The sequence below is a fragment of the Haematobia irritans genome, chromosome 4, assembly GCF_050003625.1.
Source record: "Haematobia irritans isolate KBUSLIRL chromosome 4, ASM5000362v1, whole genome shotgun sequence".
In the NCBI taxonomy this organism is placed as follows: Eukaryota; Metazoa; Arthropoda; class Insecta; order Diptera; family Muscidae; genus Haematobia; species Haematobia irritans.
This window is the reverse complement of record NC_134400.1, coordinates 129,319,620-129,340,336: the sequence shown is the minus strand read 5'-3', so window position 1 is coordinate 129,340,336 and position 20,717 is coordinate 129,319,620. Positions and strand designations below refer to the sequence as shown.

The 20,717-nt window shown below is 31.9% G+C and overlaps 1 protein-coding gene and 1 long non-coding RNA gene across 2 annotated transcripts in view; both read right to left on the bottom strand.

The window, feature by feature from the left end:
- Positions 1-20,717, bottom strand: part of Got1 (Glutamate oxaloacetate transaminase 1) — a 53,232-nt gene that overhangs the window by 16,212 nt on the left and 16,303 nt on the right. The window lies entirely within an intron of this gene.
- On the bottom strand, positions 8,842-9,693 carry LOC142235056 (uncharacterized). The gene is made up of 2 exons (XR_012721778.1): positions 9,113-9,693; positions 8,842-9,055 (listed from the first exon to the last, which is right to left on the bottom strand). It is a non-coding gene; the product is annotated as an uncharacterized LOC142235056 (long non-coding RNA).

Below are 20,717 nucleotides of genomic sequence, written 5' to 3'. Positions count from 1 at the left end.
CAATTAACTTTTTAATCAAGATAGAAACATTAGGTTAATTAAGTCAATGATTGAAAATTTTAAAATTTTTAATTAAAAAATTAATTGATAGAATTAACTTTTTAATCAAATTCAGAAGACTAAGTCAGTTAAAAAAAGTGATGAACATTTCTTAATCAAAATAAAAACTCTAAGCCAATTCAGAAAGTAATTGAAAATAGTTACACTTTTAAATAAAAAATTAATTGGGGTTTGCATTCAAAATCAATTAAATTTTTAATTGAATCAATTAAAAAATTAATTGAAAATTGCTAATGACATCAATTAATTTTTTAATCAAGGATTTTTTCTATGCCCAATTAAAACTGTGATTGATACTATCATTTTCGTGATTGAAGACATTTCAATTAAAAAATTTATTGGATCAATTAATTTCGTGATTGAATCAGAAAAATATTTTTTTGTGTGTAGGTCTCTCTTTCTAAACACATATATGTTTATAGGCTATTTCTAAATTAATGTATGTTTGCATCTAAGCATATTATATTTACAAACATTTTATGTCCCAACCTTAATATGTTCTAACGTATTAACATATATGACCCAAACATGTTATGCTAGTTTATGAACATTATATGCTTGCACTTAAAAATATTGTGTTAAAAAATTTGAGTTCCAAACATATAATTTTTACACCCAAACATATGAAAAACAGTCGTTTTCGTCCGTGTAGACGTCCAGCCACCATTCTATGGTGGTGAGTATAAAAAACATTGGCTCCAAATCCCCAGTGCACACAAAAATTTTTTTTTTCTGATTCAATCACCAAATTAATTGATCCAATTAAATTTTTAATTGAAATGTCTTCAATCACGAAAATGATAGTATCAATCACAGTTTTAATTGGGCATAGAAAAAATTCTTGATTAAAAAATTAATTGATTTTTTTCAGCAAATTTCAATTAATTTTTTAATTGATTCAATCAAAATTTTAATTGATGTTGATTGCAAAACTCAATTTTTTTATTAAAATAAAAAGGTAACTATTTTTAATTACTTTCTGAATTGGCTTAGAGTTTTTATTTGGATTAACAAATGGTTGTTTGAAATACATTTTTAATTAAAAATTAATTAATTAATTAATAATTACAATTGCAGGATAAACTAAGGCTATGGTCACACTAGGCAAATATTTGCCCAAAATGAGTGTCAAACTTTTTTCCTGGAGCACTTTCTTAACATATCGATATAGTTTTTGAAAAATATTTTTATTGTAATGTAATGTATTCTATATGAGTAAAAAATATTTGCTGGTTTGACTGGTTTAAGAGCTTCATGAAGCAATCCAGTATTACATGGAGGAGATATAACACCATTGAATAACTTAGAGTTAATTTTATAATTTTTTCAGTTTAGGCTTATTTTAATTTAGAAGAAACCTAAAATCTGTTAACACATGCATTTTCATTTAAAAACGTCATACATTTTTGGTCTACTAATATCGTTTATTTTTTACACCTGCAATTAAAACCTCTTCATTAATAAATCATAATTTTATTATATGAAACGCAAAACAAAATAGAATCTTGCTTACCATCCACAAAATCATAAAATCAACAACAAATCTAATCTATTACGTACACTAATTTAAAATCACTATATATACTCTGGACAATATCAAATCCCCAACAGGCAGTGGCAATAAGGAAACTTTGCACCATTATAGAAAGTTCACGTTTAAGACGGTGGTATCGCTATGCCAAAATTCCATGCATTGAATAACCATCACTAATTTCGAGATAAGAAATATATTGGGCACTTAAAGATTAAACCATAACCATGTTATTGTTTTTATAGTTTTTATTAAATTTTATACACTCTTGAAAATTATGAGCGTACTAAGTTGTAAAAGTAGTAGCTTATGTGACTACAACCTAACCAATACTACTGATATTTTTCTTGATCTATTTATTAATATGTCTACCCTCCACCATGGATTGCGTAGAAACTTCTACTAAAGATTGTGATTGTGGTAATGCTTACCGATGGCCAGGTTTCTTAAAACTTCTTAACACCGTCTTCTAAATTGTAACATAGTTCATTTGTGGTATATATTAGGCAAAACAAAGTATATATAGGGAAGTCTACAAATAATTATGAACCGATACGAACTTTTGCGCGGTAATTAGAAATCCAGAATTGAACTATGGGGGCTATATAATACAAATATGAACCGATATGGACCAATTTTTGTGTGATTGGGGATCGGTTTATCTGAGGGCTATATATATATAACTATAGACCGATAATGACCAAGTTTGACATGGTTGTTAGCGCCAACTTACTAATACAGTGTACCAAATTTCATCCGAATCGGTTGAAGTTTGCTCCTCCAAGAGAATCAGGAGGTAAAATCTGAGGTTTCGGTTTATATGGGGGCAATATACCATATAATTATGGATCGATATGGACCAATATGAGCATGGTTGTTAGACACCACATACTAACACCACGTACAAAATTTCAACCAGATCGGATGAATTTTGCTCCCCCAAGAGGCTCCGCAAGTCAAATCTAGGTGGTCGGTTTATAAGGGAGCCACCGTGGTGCAATGGTTAGCATGCCCGCCTTGCATACACAAGGTCGTGGGTTCGATTCCTGCTTCGACCGAACACCAAAAAGTTTTTCAGCGGTGGATTATCCCACCTCAGTAATGCTGGTGACATTTCTGAGGGTTTCAAAGCTTCTCTAAGTGGTTTCACTGCAATGTGGAACGCCGTTCGGACTCGGCTATAAAAAGGAGGTCCCTTGTCATTGAGCTTAACATAGAATCGGGCAGCACTCAGTGATAAGAGAGAAGTTCACCAATGTGGTATCACAATGGACTGAATAGTCTAAGTGAGCCTGATACATCGGGCTGCCACCTAACCTAACCTAACCTATGGGGGCTATACGAAAAAGTTGTCCGATATGGCCCATTCAACATTCAACAGACGGACGGACATGCTTAGATCGACTCGAAATTTCACCACGACCCAGAATACATATGGGTATTACCAAAATTACGTGACGTGACATTTGTACGAAAGAAAGTTAAAAAAAATGATTTCAACAGACGGACGGACGGACATGCTTAGATCGACTCAGAATTTCACCACAACCCACTTTGTGGGGTCTTAGAGCAATATTTCGATGTGTTACAAACGGAATGACAATGTTAATATACAAAAATCGTCCGATCACCTTTTATGGAATAAAATAAAGTAAAATAGGCTTTAGGAATTTTCATTTATTATTTTCAATTTTTTTTTCTTTATTTATTATTCCTTGCAAGATAGGCCAAGAATTACAAAAATTTAGTATAATTTTACACCCAAAAAATTTGTTAGTAGACATAGCTGAAATATAGTTAAAGGTACACAAAAAAAATTTTTTCTGATTCAATCACGAAATTAATTGATCCAATTAATTGAAATGTCTTCAATCACAGAAATGATAGTATCAATTAAAAAATTAATTGAAGGTCAATTAAAAAGTTAATTGATCCAATTAAAAAATTAATTGATACTATTATTTTTGTGATTGATTTTTGTTTCAAAAAATTTTTTGAATCAATTAAATTTTTAATTGAATATTTTTAAAACTCAATTAAAATTTTAATTGGAAAAATTTTCGTGAAATTTTTTTGTGTGTAGGTATTAAGTTCGAGTTTAGCCGCTAAAGATGAGTACTATCTTCGGTTTTTTCATCAAAACACTAAATTAAAAGTACAAATATATTTATGAAGACGACTATATTGTGATCAAGTCTTGCCAAATAATGGATGGAAAAGATCCAAGGAATTGATTGCAAATAATCTTATATTTCGTGAAAACCAGCTGGTTTTCAGCCTGAAAACTGAACCTAGTACTCAACTTAATGGATGGAAAAGATCTAAGGAATTGATTGCAAATAATTTTATATTTCTAAGTCTATTAATTAAAAAAAGTAACCGTGAAAACAAGCTGGTTTTCAGCCTGAAAACTGAACATAGTACTCAACTTAATGGATGGAAAAGATCCAAGGAATTGATTGCAAATAATTTTATATTTCTAAATCTGTTAATTAAAAAAAGTAACCATGAAAACAAGCTGGTTTTCAGCTTGAAAACTGAACATAGCACTCAGCTTAAAATCATCATTTTTTCACGATTACTTTTCTTTAAAAATCCATTTTAAGGAATACAAACTTTGTGAAAATTTGTTTTTGGCTATTCCCCATCAAGTTATAATAGAATTTGCAACAAATAAGTAAAGGGTGATTCTTTTGAGGTTAGGATTTTCATGCATTAGTATTTGACAGATCACGTGGGATTTCAGACATGGTGTCAAAGAGAAAGATGCTCAGTATGCTTTGACATTTCATCATGAATAGACTTACTAACGAGCAACGCTTGCAAATCATTGAATTTTATTACCAAAATCAGTGGCAGAAAATCCGCTTTTTTATCGACAAATTTTGTTCAGCGATGAGGCTCATTTCTGGTTGAATGGCTACGTAAATAAGCAAAATTGCCGCATTTGGAGTGAAGAGCAACCAGAAGCCGTTCAAGAACTGCCCATGCATCCCGAAAAATGCACTGTTTGGTGTGGTTTGTACGCTGGTGGAATCATTGGACCGTATTTTTTCAAAGATGCTGTTGGACGCAACGTTACGGTGAATGGCGATCGCTATCGTTCGATGCTAACAAACTTTTTGTTGCCAAAAATGGAAGAACTGAACTTGGTTGACATGTGGTTTCAACAAGATGGCGCTACATGCCACACAGCTCGCGATTCTATGGCCATTTTGAGGGAAAACTTCGGAGAACAATTCATCTCAAGAAATGGACCGGTAAGTTGGCCACCAAGATCATGCGATTTGACGCCTTTAGACTATTTTTTGTGGGGCTACGTCAAGTCTAAAGTCTACAGAAATAAGCCAGCAACTATTCCAGCTTTGGAAGACAACATTTCCGAAGAAATTCGGGCTATTCCGGCCGAAATGCTCGAAAAAGTTGCCCAAAATTGGACTTTCCGAATGGACCACCTAAGACGCAGCCGCGGTCAACATTTAAATGAAATTATCTTCAAAAAGTAAATGTCATGGACCAATCTAACGTTTCAAATAAAGAACCGATGAGATTTTGCAAATTTTATGCGTTTTTTTTTTAAAAAAAAGTTATCAAGCTCTTAACAAATCACCCTTTATATGTATGCCTTTTTTACTGATTTAGTTTTCACTTTAAGGTGGGTTTTCGGTTTTCGTGTTGAAACCCACTTTATTTTCGCGATTACTTTTCCTTAAAGCTGAGTACTATGTTCACTTTTCAAGCTGAAAACCAGCTTGTTTTCACGGTTACTTTTTTTAGTTAATTAATTTAGAAATATAAAATTATTTGCAAACAATTCCTTGGATCTTTTCCATCCTATATTTGGCAAGACTTGATCAAAATATAATCGTCTTCATAAATATATTTGTACTTTTAATTTAGTGTTTTGGTGAAAAAGCCGAACATAGTACTCACCTTAAATAATCAAAGTTATAAACGAAAACAAACATATTCCTGTAAAGTCTTGGCGAAATCTAGAGAAACAAAGAAACAGTGCATCAATTGTGCAAATTTATCTGCTTTATATTGAACTGTTTTAATAAAGTAACCACGAAAATTTCAACGCGAAAAGCGAACATAGTACTTACCTTTAGCGGCTAAACTCGAGCATAGTACTCACCTTAAAACAGAAAAAACAGCTGAAACAGCAAACAAATGAGCCTAATATTTAAAATACGGAAATTTTACATCTAGTTTGGCACAATTATGTGATGAGTGCATCTTCTACCTCCTCAACAAGTTAAATCGGGTAACCACCGTATATGACGGCCATATCAAGTACTTACCGATATAAACAAATTTTGACATATATCTCTATGGACATAAAATACTTACCTGTAGGTTAGGTTAGGTGGCAGCCCGATGTATCAGGCTCACTTAGACTATTCAGTCCATTGTGACACCACATTGGCGAAATTCTCTCTTATCACTGAGTGCTGCCCGATTCCATGTTAAGCTCAATGACAAGGGACCTCCTTTTTATAGCCGAGTCCGAACGGCGTTCCACATTGCAGTGAAACCACTTAGAGAAGTTTTGAAACCCTCAGAAATGTCACCAGCATTACTGAGGTGGGATAATCCACCGCTGAAAAACTTTTTGGTGTTCGGTCGAAGCAGGACTCGAACCCACGACCTTGTGTATGCAAGGCGGGCATGCTAACCATTGCACCACGGTGGCTCCCATACTTACCTGTAGACTGCCAATGTCAGGCAAATCGAAAAAAGGTTGTGGTTTCTAGAAGCCCAAGGAATCAAATGTGTGAGCTATATCCAACACTTGCCGATCTTAAATCTTTATTTCCAATTGCAGGAAAATTGGATAAAAATTATGGTGTCTAGATACCCAAGACTTCAAATGAATAACTGACCATGCCAAACATTGACCGATGCAGAACAAATTCGACACGGGTCTTTATGAACCTAAAATATCTCCTACGTTTCGAATTTCAGGCAAATCGAAGAAAAATTATTTTTTAAGACGGTTTATAGCGTACACGCAGAGAAGATTTTCGCGACCATTTAATTGTCTCAAATTCTATCATTTAAATAATAGAACATGTTTGCAGCATTTGAGAACCATTTAAATGCTTATTGCCAACATATATTTTTCTCCGCTCGAAAATTATTTTTACAAAGACAAAGTACATGGTTTCAATAACATACTCTAGATAAGCATTAAATGGATGCAGCAACCATGTTCAAACATATTTTTTCTGTGCGTGTGACTGCAGCAAATGTGGTACAGGTTGGTAATGTGGTATAGTAGCCTTTTTTCTCTATCTAACAACATACGAATAACAAAACCAAGCTGAATATATTGTGGCTGTCAGAGAATGAAACTATCAGGTATGTTCTGGGTTTCACATGAAAGACTTGCGGGGAATTTTTCCCGTAGGCGTTGTTCCGTGAACTACTTTTCCCCTCACAGACGGGAAAATTTTTAACGGATTTTTTTTTTAATGGAATCTTTCTTATTTTAAAAAAGAAGGAAACCGAAGTAAATCTTTTATATCCAATTTTTCATATGTTTTCTATATGTTTGATATATTGGGTGATAAAATAACATGAAAGCCCTTTAAAAACAAGATTCCTCTATCACTTGTTGCAAAAAAAATGGTGGTAGCTTAAAAGCAGCTGATTCTATATATGTTCGAAACGACAGTGTCGCAAGGTTTTGAGAAAACGCATTGAAACTTTTGTAATTGAAAATATGTGTGTTAATGCTTTTTAGATTACAACCAATAACAATGGAAGATGAAGATGGGAAAATGGCAGCAGAGGGTATCAAACCATTGACGGCGTTCGATGCAAACGTGTCGTTTATGATTTTTTGTTCCACAAATTAAACTAAGAATAAAAAGAAATTTATATCAGGGAATGACGTAGAACAATCGGTCAAAAGTTTCTCCTTAGTATTTACACAAAATTTAACATCATTTGTGAGTTTTTAACAAAAAATATTGCAAATTAAAAATGAACGAACGTGTATGTATCGAACACCGTAAATGCAACTTTTGGTATGACGTCGCCCATTTTCCAAGCTTCCTTTTCTATTGTTTTTGATTACAACGAAGTGTGTATGAATATCATTATGCTTATATTTTAAACAAAAACAATAGAAAAGGAAGATTGGAAAATGGGCGACGTCATACCAAAAGTTGTATTTACGCTGTTCGATACATAGACGTTCGTTCATTTTTAATTTGCAATATTTTTTGTTAAAAACTCACAAATTATGTTAAATTTTGTGTAAATAATAATGAGAAACTTTTGACCGATTGTTCTACGTCATTCTCTGATATAAATTTCTTTTTATTCTTAGTTTAGTTTGTGGAACAAAAAATCATAAACGACACGTTTGCATCGAACGCCGTCAATGGTTTGATATCCTCTGCTGCCATTTTCCCATCTTCATCTTCCATTGTTTTTGATTTTAAATAAAAACAAACACATTTTTTAAACAGATAAGACAAATTAAAACAATATTTTTGATCACAAAATTGCTATAACCGATTGGGTAACTTAACTTCTGCAAAGCGTCGCACGCAAGACTCAGTCATTTATAATAAACTGCGTTAAGATTTGTCGCCGTGGGGATAAAGATGTATGTTATGCTTCGGAAAATTATTTGTTTTTATTTATTCATAGAAGCACAAAATACAAAAAAAAATCCGGAATTTTGAATTTTTCAGACTACGAAAAATCCATAAAATACTCTTGCAATAGATTTTCAGCATGTTTCTATATGTCGATCGAGCTCTGTCGATCGACTGAAATAGAAACAAACAGCTGAATTTACAACCAAAAATCAGCTGTTTCTGGGCTTTTCAGTCGATCCATATATGGATGAAAAAGACTGTTTTTCATATGTTTGGCTATAAACATTATATGTTTGGAACACAAATTTTTAAACACAATATTTTTGAGTGCAAGCATATAATGTTCATAAACTAGCATGACATGTTTGGGACATATATCCCTGCCAACATTTTTTGAATTTGGGGACTCTTTTGAGAATCCCCACTACGTCGAAAACAATCATATACGACATCAAAAACTCGTCGGAAAAGCGCCGTCACTATTGAGAAGTTGTACCACGCCAAGTTACTACAAAAATGTTTCGCATGAGTGCAATTATTAGGTGCCTTTATAGATCAATTTAGAACGACGCCAATAAGGGACCCTCCAAACAATCAGAAAAAGTGCATTTTAAGATAGTTGTAAAAGAATCATTGTGGTCGAGTAAAACACGTTTGTTTAGATATTTATTAATTTGATTAAACATTTACAAATTCTTAAAAATATAAAATTTATACCACTATCACATTACATTTAACATAATTTTTGGCATTAATGATGATGTTGAGTTACAAGTAGCGAGTTAGATGTTGCTGCGTCTATCAACCAGTGTTTTTATTCCATGGAGGCAGCGTGTCTGTAAAATATCTGAAAAACAATCACTTTATTCCATTTGGAAAATCACCAAATTGTTCACCAATATACCTTTCACAATTTTAAGCTTATAATCTGTTTTCAGAACTTTATTTTCGTTTTAATTTAATTAAAATATAACAAGCTGGTTGCGCTTGGCGTTTCACAAAAAATAAAATGGCTTTTGTAAAAGTAGTGATGGCAAAATACATGTATGTACTTTTTGATGTACCTTTTCATGATGGTTGAAGTGACATTTACGAGTCTGTGGTAACGATGAGGTTGAAATGGAACTTTGAAATGCTGGCAGGGTATGTTAATATGTTAGAACATATTATGTTTGGGACATAAAATGTTTGTAAATATAATATGCTTGGATGCAAACATATATTAATTTAGAAATAGCCTATAAACATATATGTGTTTAGTAGCTTGGAGCGCTATTTAACAGGGAGCGATATTGAATTAAGTTGGTGGTTGTTGCTTGTTATTACAAAATTAACATTTTATTTTTCCTTGGGCAATTGATCAGCTACTTCTTTGATCCTTACAAACTGTGTGGTCCGCTGTTCGAATCCCCGTCCGGCAAAAGGTAAAATTAAAATAAAAAAGAATCATAAAATTGAATAATTTCTTCTACAATGTTTGTATTACAGAAAAAGGTGCTAAGAACTAAAAAATCTCGTGGAAGTGAGAAAGATGTGGGGGAATATACAATTAGGCAGAAACAAAATTTTGAGCATTCAGGTCGAAAACCTATGTTGTTAGCACCTATATTACCTGTTTATTTTCATAATTCATTATGATTGTAAATATATAAATAAATAAATAAAATTTTGAGCACAATATTGTTTGGGAGAATTTTTTTTAAGCATATAATATTTTTGGGTGCAAAATGCTTCCAAACATATTATATGTTCACATAATAACATATTGTTTTTTGGAAGACAACATTATTGAATTTGGATGCAAAAATACAAAATGTTTGGAACTTAGACTACCCAAACATATATTGTTTAGACCAATATGCTTTCAAACATATTATATATTGGAAGAGATCAAACATATAAATGTTTGGGCAATACCCAAAAATGTATATGCTTGAAGCAAAATATGTTTGGGAGTATATGTTACAGAAGCGATTTTTTGTGAGGGTGTAGAGCTCAATCGACATACCGAAACAGTCTGTTTAGTGCGAATATCATGCGTGCGGTCGTAGTTCCTCAAATTTGGAGCTTGGCTCTGAACTCTTAAATAGTAAACAAAAAAAAAATGGCCAAAAATGTAAGAACGGTCTCATGATTTTTATAAATATTTTACAATTCCGTAATTTTTTAGATTGCACCACATGAGTTTCTTCGCATTTCATTAACATTTTGCCACAAAACTTCAAATTAAAAGAATTGTATCACGTACGTGATTATATATGTTTACATTTTTCTCTGCAAATCATATGATTGCCTCCTGAATAGTCGGTCCTCTAACTGTCATGCAAAAGTTAATCCATGAAAGTTCATAATTATACATAGCATTTTCAAATGAAACCTTTTTCAAATCAAAGAAACCTTTTCCAAATCAAGTGAAACCTTTTTCAAACCAAATGAAACCTTTTTCAAGTCAAATTAAATGAACGAATTTATAATTAGTTCGCAAAATTATTCTCAAAGGAATTGCTATATCGCTAAAAGCAAAACTACACTTTTTTGATGAATTATTTCGTTGAAGAATTATGTGTTACTTTCTTATTTGTACACTCAACCACTGCTAGAATTATTTATTATCCAAGTCTTAATTTAGGATTGCACGCATTCTTAAATATAAACTCGTTTTTAATTTTATATATATTAGTTTCTGGATTTTGCTAAATTGGTTGCCGTTCGACTTTTATGAGCCTCTAAAATTTTGTCGTCAAATTCGATTTTGAGCACTTTTTGCAATTTTCGTATGGCCATAGCTCGAAAAATGCTGTGAAGTTTTTTTTTTGGGGTATTCAATAAAGTTGTAGCTCATGGCTCGGTCAACAAAAAATGTTGAATATATTAAGACGGAAATTTTTCATCTTCATGCTGAAAACCGCAAAAATGACGAAAAAAATTCCACTTTTATAAATTAATGTTTCTTCAAGCTCGAGGTCTTTTTAAATATTTTATTTATTGTTATCGCTTCCTCAGGGGTCTACAATAGATTTATAGAAATTACATTTCATAAATATCACAGTATTAAAAATTTTATAATTTTATAGGCCCTTCCCTCGATTGTATGTTAAAATTTTCAATAGTTCAAGAGCTGTAGCCGAAAAACGGAACGGTGATAAAAGTGGTATTTTTTGTACATTTTTGCGATTTTGAGCATAAAGATGACAATTTTTCTAACTAATATTTTCAACATTTTGGCCCAGCTGCAACTTTGCTAAATACATCAAAAACGAATTCAAAGCAATTTTCGAGCTATGGCCATACGAAAATTGCAAAAATGTGACCAAAATCGAATTTGACGACAAAACTTTAGAGGCTCATAAAAGCCGAACGGCAACCAATCTAGCAAAATCCAGAAATTACTTTTCTCCTCTCATCGAGTACTTTCGGCTGGGATTAGTGATTTTTTGTTTGGAGTCAAAAAGTTGAATTTTGCGTCACAGTGTTATCATTGCGTTTTAGGCTACGTTTTTTCGCTGGTCTTCCTTTTTCAGTTTTAAAGTATAAATTGTTTAGGCATGTCATTTGTTTCCTTCATGTAAACAGTAATTATACCCCAACCATCAATGATCTAAATATGAATTCGAATAATTTGGGTCAAAATTCCATTAAAAATTCAAAAGATTCATTTGAATTGAAAAAAAAGTTTCATTTTAAATGAAAAAGGTTTCATTCAATTTGTAAAATGTTTCATTTGATTTGAAAAAGGTTTCATTTGATTTGAAAAAGGATTCATTTGGTTTGAAAAAGGTTTCATTTGATATGAAAAAGGATTCATTTGGTTTGAAAAAGGTTTCATTTGAAGTGAAAACGCTATATATATCCAAAATGAAACGGCCCCCTTGCGAAATTTGGTCTTCACATGAGCCCACCAACATCTTCAACAAAAAGATACGAGTCAATTATGTCCAAAATGTCGACAAACTATTTTTGTACAACATATTATCAAAACATCCCACAGTCCTATGGGCATTACCAATCCGAATTTCATCAAAATAAAGGTATGAATATCATTAGTAGCCCCAGTATTGAGATCTTAAATGCAGTCTTCAAATTCATATCTAGTTTCTGCCATTTACTAGTATATCAATATAATCAATAAAAAATAAATAAGTGTCTAAATTTATTTTAGTTTCATTCTATTAAAACGAATTGTATCTTATTGATTTTGGATTTCACGAACAGGTACTTAATATTCAATTAATATTTTAATTGAATTTAGGGTTTGATACTATTTCTGTGATTGAATACATTTCAATTAAAAATTAAGTAGATTAATCAATTTCGTGATTGAATCAAAAAATTATTTTTTTTTTGTGCGCATTTCTTGGTCTGTAATAATATCCGAACAATATGAGAAGGCCTACCACAATTTTCGGCTGCACTCAAGCCTGAGCGTAGTCAACTTGCGTTCAAAAATGATCACTTCTAATCCAAGCTCGACCAACACATTCCCACCATCTACGCCTCCGATAATTGGATTTAGGATGTAAAATAATTTTGATGTACGACTGCTCCTCCTCAGTGTTACCGTTGTGCGACTTTTTTTTAAATATGCCAAATGTGCGGCTTTAGTCGCATGCGTGCGGTAAGTGCTTCAATTTGAAGCAATTTTTATAAATGGGAATTCATCGCCGTGCGCCTTACATGGGTGCCACCATTGTGCAATGTCCCGCCTTGGTTATGGATTCAACCCCAGTTTCGACCAAATAGCAAAATGTATTTCAGCGGTGGATGCCGAATGCTTCAAAGCTTCTCTAATTACTTCACCGCAATGTGAAACGCCGTTTGAACTCGGCTATAGAAAGGAGTTCACTTGTCATTGAGTTAAACATAGAAGCACTTAATAATAAGACAGAAGTAAATCACATATATAGCATTTTCACTTCAAATGAAACCTTTTTCAAATCAAATGAAACCTTTTTCAAATCAAATGAAACCTTTTCCAAATCAAGTGAAACCTTTTTCAAACCAAATGAAACCTTTTTCAAATTAAATGAAACTTTTTCCAATTCAAATGAAACTTTTTCCATTTCAATTGAAACTTTTTTCGAATCAAATGAATCTCTAAAACCAAAGGAATTCTTTTTAATGAATGAATTTATAATTAGCCCGCAAAATTATTTTGAAAGGAATTGGTATATCACTAAAAGCAACAATACACTTTTGAAGAATTATTTCGTTGAAGAATTAAGTGTTCCTTTCTTATTTGTGCACTCAACTAATGCTGAAATTATTGATTATCCAAGTCTTAATTTAGGACTGCACACCCTCTTAACTATAAGCTCGATTTTAATTGAATATAGCTATGGTAAACGTTATTCAAAAATTTATTAGGATTTTTAATTAAATTAAAGTCGCTATTACTAATCGATGTCTAATATTCTCATGGGAAATTTCATCCAATCGAAAATCCATAATGCGTTATAAAGGGTGATTTGTTAAGAGCTTGATAACTTTTTTTTTAAAAAAACGCATAAAATTTGCAAAATCTCATCGGTTCTTTATTTGAAACGTTAGATTGGTCCATGACATTTACTTTTTGAAGATAATTTCATTTAAATGTTGACCGCGGCTGCGTCTTAGGTGGTCCATTCGGAAAGTCCAATTTTGGGCAACTTTTTCGAGCATTTCGGCCGGAATAGCCCGAATTTCTTCGGAAATGTTGTCTTCCAAAGCTGGAATAGTTGCTGGCTTATTTCTGTAGACTTTAGACTTGACGTAGCCCCACAAAAAATAGTCTAAAGGCGTCAAATCGCATGATCTTGGTGGCCAACTTACCGGTCCATTTCTTGAGATGAATTGTTCTCCGAAGTTTTCCCTCAAAATGGCCATAGAATCGCGAGCTGTGTGGCATGTAGCGCCATCTTGTTGAAACCACATGTCAACCAAGTTCAGTTCTTCCATTTTTGGCAACAAAAAGTTTGTTAGCATCGAACGATAGCGATCGCCATTCACCGTAACGTTGCGTCCAACAGCATCTTTGAAAAAATACGGTCCAATGATTCCACCAGCGTACAAACCACACCAAACAGTGCATTTTTCGGGATGCATGGGCAGTTCTTGAACGGCTTCTGGTTGCTCTTCACTCCAAATGCGGCAATTTTGCTTATTTACGTAGCCATTCAACCAGAAATGAGCCTCATCGCTGAACAAAATTTGTCGATAAAAAAGCGGATTTTCTGCCAACTTTTCTAGGGCCCATTCACTGAAAATTCGACGTTGTGGCAGATCGTTCGGCTATTCATGATGAAATGTCAAAGCATACTGAGCATCTTTCTCTTTGACACCATGTCTGAAATCCCACGTGATCTGTCAAATACTAATGCATGAAAATCCTAACCTCAAAAGAATCACCCTTTAGTAACTATTGTAATTTTTCATACGAAATTTAAAAATTAAAACAAATTTCTTTGAAGTCAGTTGTAAACTAAGAATTTGGTGACATTATAAGTCTAAATTCTTTTTTTTGTGTACGGTCCAAATCCGAACCTTTCTTTTTGGAAAATTTTCATATCCCAGCAAAAAATTCGGAAGTTCTTCCTAAGTCATTACCCGTAATGTACATCCAAAAATAGAGATGGAACTAATTTTCACATTACAATACATAAAAATTATTTGTTTTACTATGTTTTCGCAATAAATTAAAATTTTCTGAATTTTACCAGATATAAAACACAGTAAGGACAAAAATATAATGGAAATTTCCAAAAAATATTTAAAAAGTGTACTGATCCATTTCTCGGCAGACGTGGAATTTGCGATCAAATATTTGTCAGCGTTATCTAAAAGTCCTTTACGTAAAGATACAATTAGAAGCGTTAATATTTATTTATGAGTTTCCTTATTTGTTTTTTTTATGAAATCTAAAACACTGAAATATCAAAGAACATTATCATTGCGTTTTTTACTACGTTTTTTGCTGGTCTTCTTTTTCAGTCGTAAAGTATAAATTGTTTAGCCATGTCATTTGTTTCCTTCATGTACACAGTACTTATACCCCAACCATCAATGGTCTATATATGAATTCGAATAAAAATCTGGATCAAAATTTTATTAAAAATTCAAAAATTCATTTGATTTGAAAAAAGTTTCATTTGAAATGAAAAGGGTTTCGTTTGATTTGTAAAATGTTTCATTTGATTTGAAAAAGGTTTCATTTGATTTGAAAAAGGTTTCATTTGATTTGAAAAATGATTCATTTGGTTTGAAAAAGGTTTCATTTAAAATGTAAAAGGTTTCATTTGAAGTGAAAATGCTATAGTATCACAATGGACACCCAACCTACGAAACCTAAACTACACGGTGTTCTAGTTTGTTCAGTCGTTGTTTTATTGCATTCCATTTCAACCAAATATTAGTACCAAATAATTTTTTATAATTATCATAAATTTTTAATGGAAGTCGTTCGTTTACTCCAAAAAGCTAGCAAGACAGAGCCAGAGAGAGATCAAATGTGATATTTGAGAAATAGAGAGTTGCAAGTTTTTCCTAGGGATTTTTTTGCCAGTAAAAACTTGCAAGAGTTTGTCATAACAAAATTATACGTGCAATACATTTCACAGAGTCAATTAGAAGTGTAGTATAAAAAAATAAACATTTTTATTATTTCAATTGATTTAATAGCTTTAAATTGGCTGATGGTAAATTGGTACTGGATGGCGTTCGCGTACATTTCTGCTTATTTCAGCAAAGAGAAAAAATCCGTTTTACTCTCTGGCAAGTTTACGTTTTACTGGATTTTATGTTACAATAAGTTGGTAAAATATCTTTTAATGTTAAAGGGATGTTCCTTATAATTATGCGACTTTTTTGCGACCTTTTTTGAATATGAGACTTTTTCAAAATTTTCAACGGTAACACTGCTCCTCCTACATACTCATTCAGGGTTGCTTTCATTCAGGTGCGATCGGACCAAAATTGGTCCAAAAAATTATTCATTTTTAAATCTGGTCTGATGGTCGGACCAAATGGAATTTGGTTGATTTTGGTCCATTTTCGTTAAATCGGTATTTTTCAAAATTTTCTATATAAATAACATTTTGACAAAATTTTCTATAGAAATACAATTTTGACAAAAATTTCTATAGAAATAAAATTTTAAGCAATACTTATCATAGTTTCGGCTATAGGTCGATTAAAAAACATAGGATTGATGTTTTTATTTAAGTTTTATTTCCAAAAATTTAACCTCCTTTGACGTTGTATCCCTGTTTCCAAGTATTCCCATAAACTTGGCGATTCAGACGATTGAAAGAAAATGGACGAAGATTGAGCACTACACAAAAATACCTAAGGACGTATTCATAGATTTAGTAAAATTTTGCATTAAGGATACAAGATATTTCAAATTTGAGGACAAGGTTTATGAACAACTAAAAGGCATGCCCATGGGATCCCCCGCTTCACCAATTATAGCAGACATAATTATGGAGGAACTTTTGGACGACGTATTTGAGAAGATAACTAAACCACGTATAATAACTAAGTATGTAGATGACATATTCACGATAATAAAAAGATCAGACGTCGAAGAAACACTAAAAGCTTTAAACTCTTATAACCGACAAATTCAATTCACGAAGGAAGAGGAACAGGATCAAAAATTGCCATATTTTGACGCAGTAATACACAGACAAGGCAATCAACTTAAATTAAATTGGTACCAAAAACCAACAGCTTCGGGACGTCTACTTAACTTTTATTCAAATCATAGCAAACGTATCATAATCAATACTGCGACGAACTTCATCAGGAGAGTGTTCAACATTAGTGATCCTAGTTTTCATTTCGAAAATGTAGAGAAAATCAAACGAATACTGACCAATAATGATTTCCCATTAAGGACAATTCAAAATCTAATATATAAAGTAAAATCAAAGCAGATTAACAACCAAGATGAAAATACCGAAAAAGAACTTAAAATTTACAAGCCAGTGACATATGTATATATCTGGCTTTTCGGAAAGACTGTGCAAGTCTAATTTGTACGACAAAACGAAATATCAGCTCGCGTTAAAAACTACGAAAACAGTAAATGGATTATTTAGTAAAACTAAAATCAAAAATGACGATAAAAGCAATGTAATTTATAAGATTAAATGTAAAGGTGACAAATCCAATTTATGTAAAAAGACATATATTGGTACTACAATGACAAAACTGAAAACTAGATTATCTTCTCACAAATCGGATATTAAAGCCACTGAAAAACCCATGGAGCAAAAAACATCGCTTGCGGCCCACTGTGCGCTCACAGGTCACAAGCCAAATTTAGAAGACGTAAAAATTCTAGACCACGAAAACAACTACAGACGCAGATTTACTCTTGAAATGCTACACATTATCAACACTCCACTTTACGAGAGAATGAATTACAAGAAAGACATTGAGAACTGTGCTCGAATATATAGACATACAATACAATAAGAGAAAATTAGATTCAGTGTAAAACAGAGTGTAAAGCTGTGCACACCAGAATAAATGTACATAGTAATAGTAGTTAAATGATTTATTGTTTGATTCTGTTTGTTCGTGATTTTTGTAATTAAATTTGAAAATTTCTGTTTTTTGTTTCACTTCAGCCTTGAAAACGGTTTTGACGAAGTCAACCGAAATATTTGAAATAAAACTTAAATAAAAACATCAATCCTATGTTTTTTAATCGACCTATAGCCGAAACTATGATAAGTATTGCTTAAAAATAAAATAAAAAGGTCAACGATAATCAATCAGAAATAGAAATAAAATTTTGACAAAAATTTCTTTAGAAATAAACAATATTTTCTATAGATATAAAATTTTGACAAAAATTTCTATAGAAAGAAATAAACAATATTTTCTATAGATTTAGAATTTTGGCAGAAATAAACTGTATACAAAATTTTATATTGATACAAAATTATGCAAAAATTTTATATAGGGAGAAAAATTTGTAAAAACTTTATAGAGAAATAAACATTTTCGTTAACTATCTATAAATAAATAAAAAAATAAAAGTTTGACAAATTTTCTAAAGAAATAAAATATTGACAAGATTATCTATAGAAATAAAATTTTGGCTAAATATTCTACAGAAATAAAATTTTTTCAAAATTTTCTATATAAATAACATTTTAACTACATTTTCTATAGAAGTAAAATTCTGACAAAATTTTCTATAGAAATACATTTTTTTAGAAATAAAATATTGACAAAATTTTCTATAGAAATAAAATTTTGACAAAATTTTCTATATTAAGGCCGGTATGCACCTCTAGCGAAAAATTTCATTCCCATAAGAAATGCATTGCTATTTATGCTAACGAAATTTTCGGTAGCGTTCAATTTCGTAAGCTGGTACGCACCTCTAATGAAAATAACAGGGTTGTCAAAATCATATTTTGGCAGCAAACATTTAATTTATTACAATCATTGTGTGCGTAAAAGTTTTAAAAGGTCTGTAAATAATAAACAATTTATTTGAGGAATATTTGGAACATATAAAGGGTGATTCTTTTGAGGTTAGGATTTTCATGCATTAGTATTTGACAGATCACGTGGGATTTCAGACATGGTGTCAAAGAGAAAGATGCTCAGTATGCTTTGACATTTCATCATGAATAGACTTACTAACGAGCAACGCTTGCAAATCATTGAATTTTATTACCAAAATCAGTGGCAGAAAATCCGCTTTTTTATCGACAAATTTTGTTCAGCGATGAGGCTCATTTCTGGTTGAATGGCTGCGTAAATAAGCAAAATTGCCGCATTTGGAGTGAAGAGCAACCAGAAGCCGTTCAAGAACTGCCCATGCATCCCGAAAAATGCACTGTTTGGTGTGGTTTGTACGCTGGTGGAATCATTGGACCGTATTTTTTCAAAGATGCTGTTGGACGCAACGTTACGGTGAATGGCGATCGCTATCGTTCGATGCTAACAAACTTTTTGTTGCCAAAAATGGAAGAACTGAACTTGGTTGACATGTGGTTTCAACAAGATGGCGCTACATGCCACACAGCTCGCGATTCTATGGCCATTTTGAGGGAAAACTTCGGAGAACAATTCATCTCAAGAAATGGACCGGTAAGTTGGCCACCAAGATCATGCGATTTGACGCCTTTAGACTATTTTTTGTGGGGCTACGTCAAGTCTAAAGTCTACAGAAATAAGCCAGCAACTATTCCAGCTTTGGAAGACAACATTTCCGAAGAAATTCGGGCTATTCCGGCCGAAATGCTCGAAAAAGTTGCCCAAAATTGGACTTTCCGAATGGACCACCTAAGACGCAGCCGCGGTCAACATTTAAATGAAATTATCTTCAAAAAGTAAATGTCATGGACCAATCTAACGTTTCAAATAAAGAACCGATGAGATTTTGCAAATTTTATGCGTTTTTTTTTTAAAAAAGTTATCAAGCTCTTAACAAATCACCCTTTATTAACAATTTTTAAAAGCGATTAGCTGGTTTAAAATTTGTGTACACAGCCCTGTTTTTTTGTTGTAGACTTAAATAAATTTTTGCTACCGAAAATTTCGCTAGAGGTGCATACCGGCCTTTAATAAAATTTTAACAAAAATTTCTGATGAAATAAAATTTTTGACAAAATTTTCTATAGAAATAAAATTTTGACAAAATTCTTTAGAAATAAAATCGAAGTAAAATTTTGGATAATTTTTAACTTTTAAATGATATTAATTTAATTTAGAAGAATGGTCCGCTGGTACGAATTTTGGAAAAATGTTGGTCCAAAATAAAAATTCATTGTGGCAACGCTGTACTCATTCTATTTAATATAAAATCAAAATAAGCTGTATTCATTAACAACAGATAATAAAAAGGGCGTATCGCGTCACATGATGGTAAAAAACTCAACACAAACATGCCAACAATCCAGAATAGTAACATGATAATAATTGGAAGGATGCTGATGTAAATAAAATCAAACGTAATGCATTACAAAATAATAAAAAAAACGACAGATCGCATTGATTAGACCTTTTTGAATAGTACACCAAACACAAAATAATAATGGAAGAAATGTTAGCTTAATCAACTTACACCCAAAACAATAAACTATTTAGGGTTATCAGAGCAGTTATCAGTTTCATTTCATATTTTATTTATAAAATCAATTTCGAATAACGAAACGAAAGCAAAGAAAATGATTTGTTTTTTGAACATGTACATATGTATGTATATATGCAAGATATATAAATAAGCAAACTTTATACAAAATTATATTATGGTAATTCGTTTTCCCCTAATTTTAAATACAATATGTTCGAGGGGCGAGACATTATGATACAAAATTATAAAAACTAAATATGGGACAATCATACAGAGCAATACTTTTTTAAGAAACAAGTTCAAAGTATATAGAAAGGATGTACGTGAATTGGGGGATTACTGGTGATGAATAATGGATTTTTGAAAATTGTTCTGTTCTAGATAATGGCCACACGAATAAATAGATATTCCTCCGATGTTAAGATATTTCTAA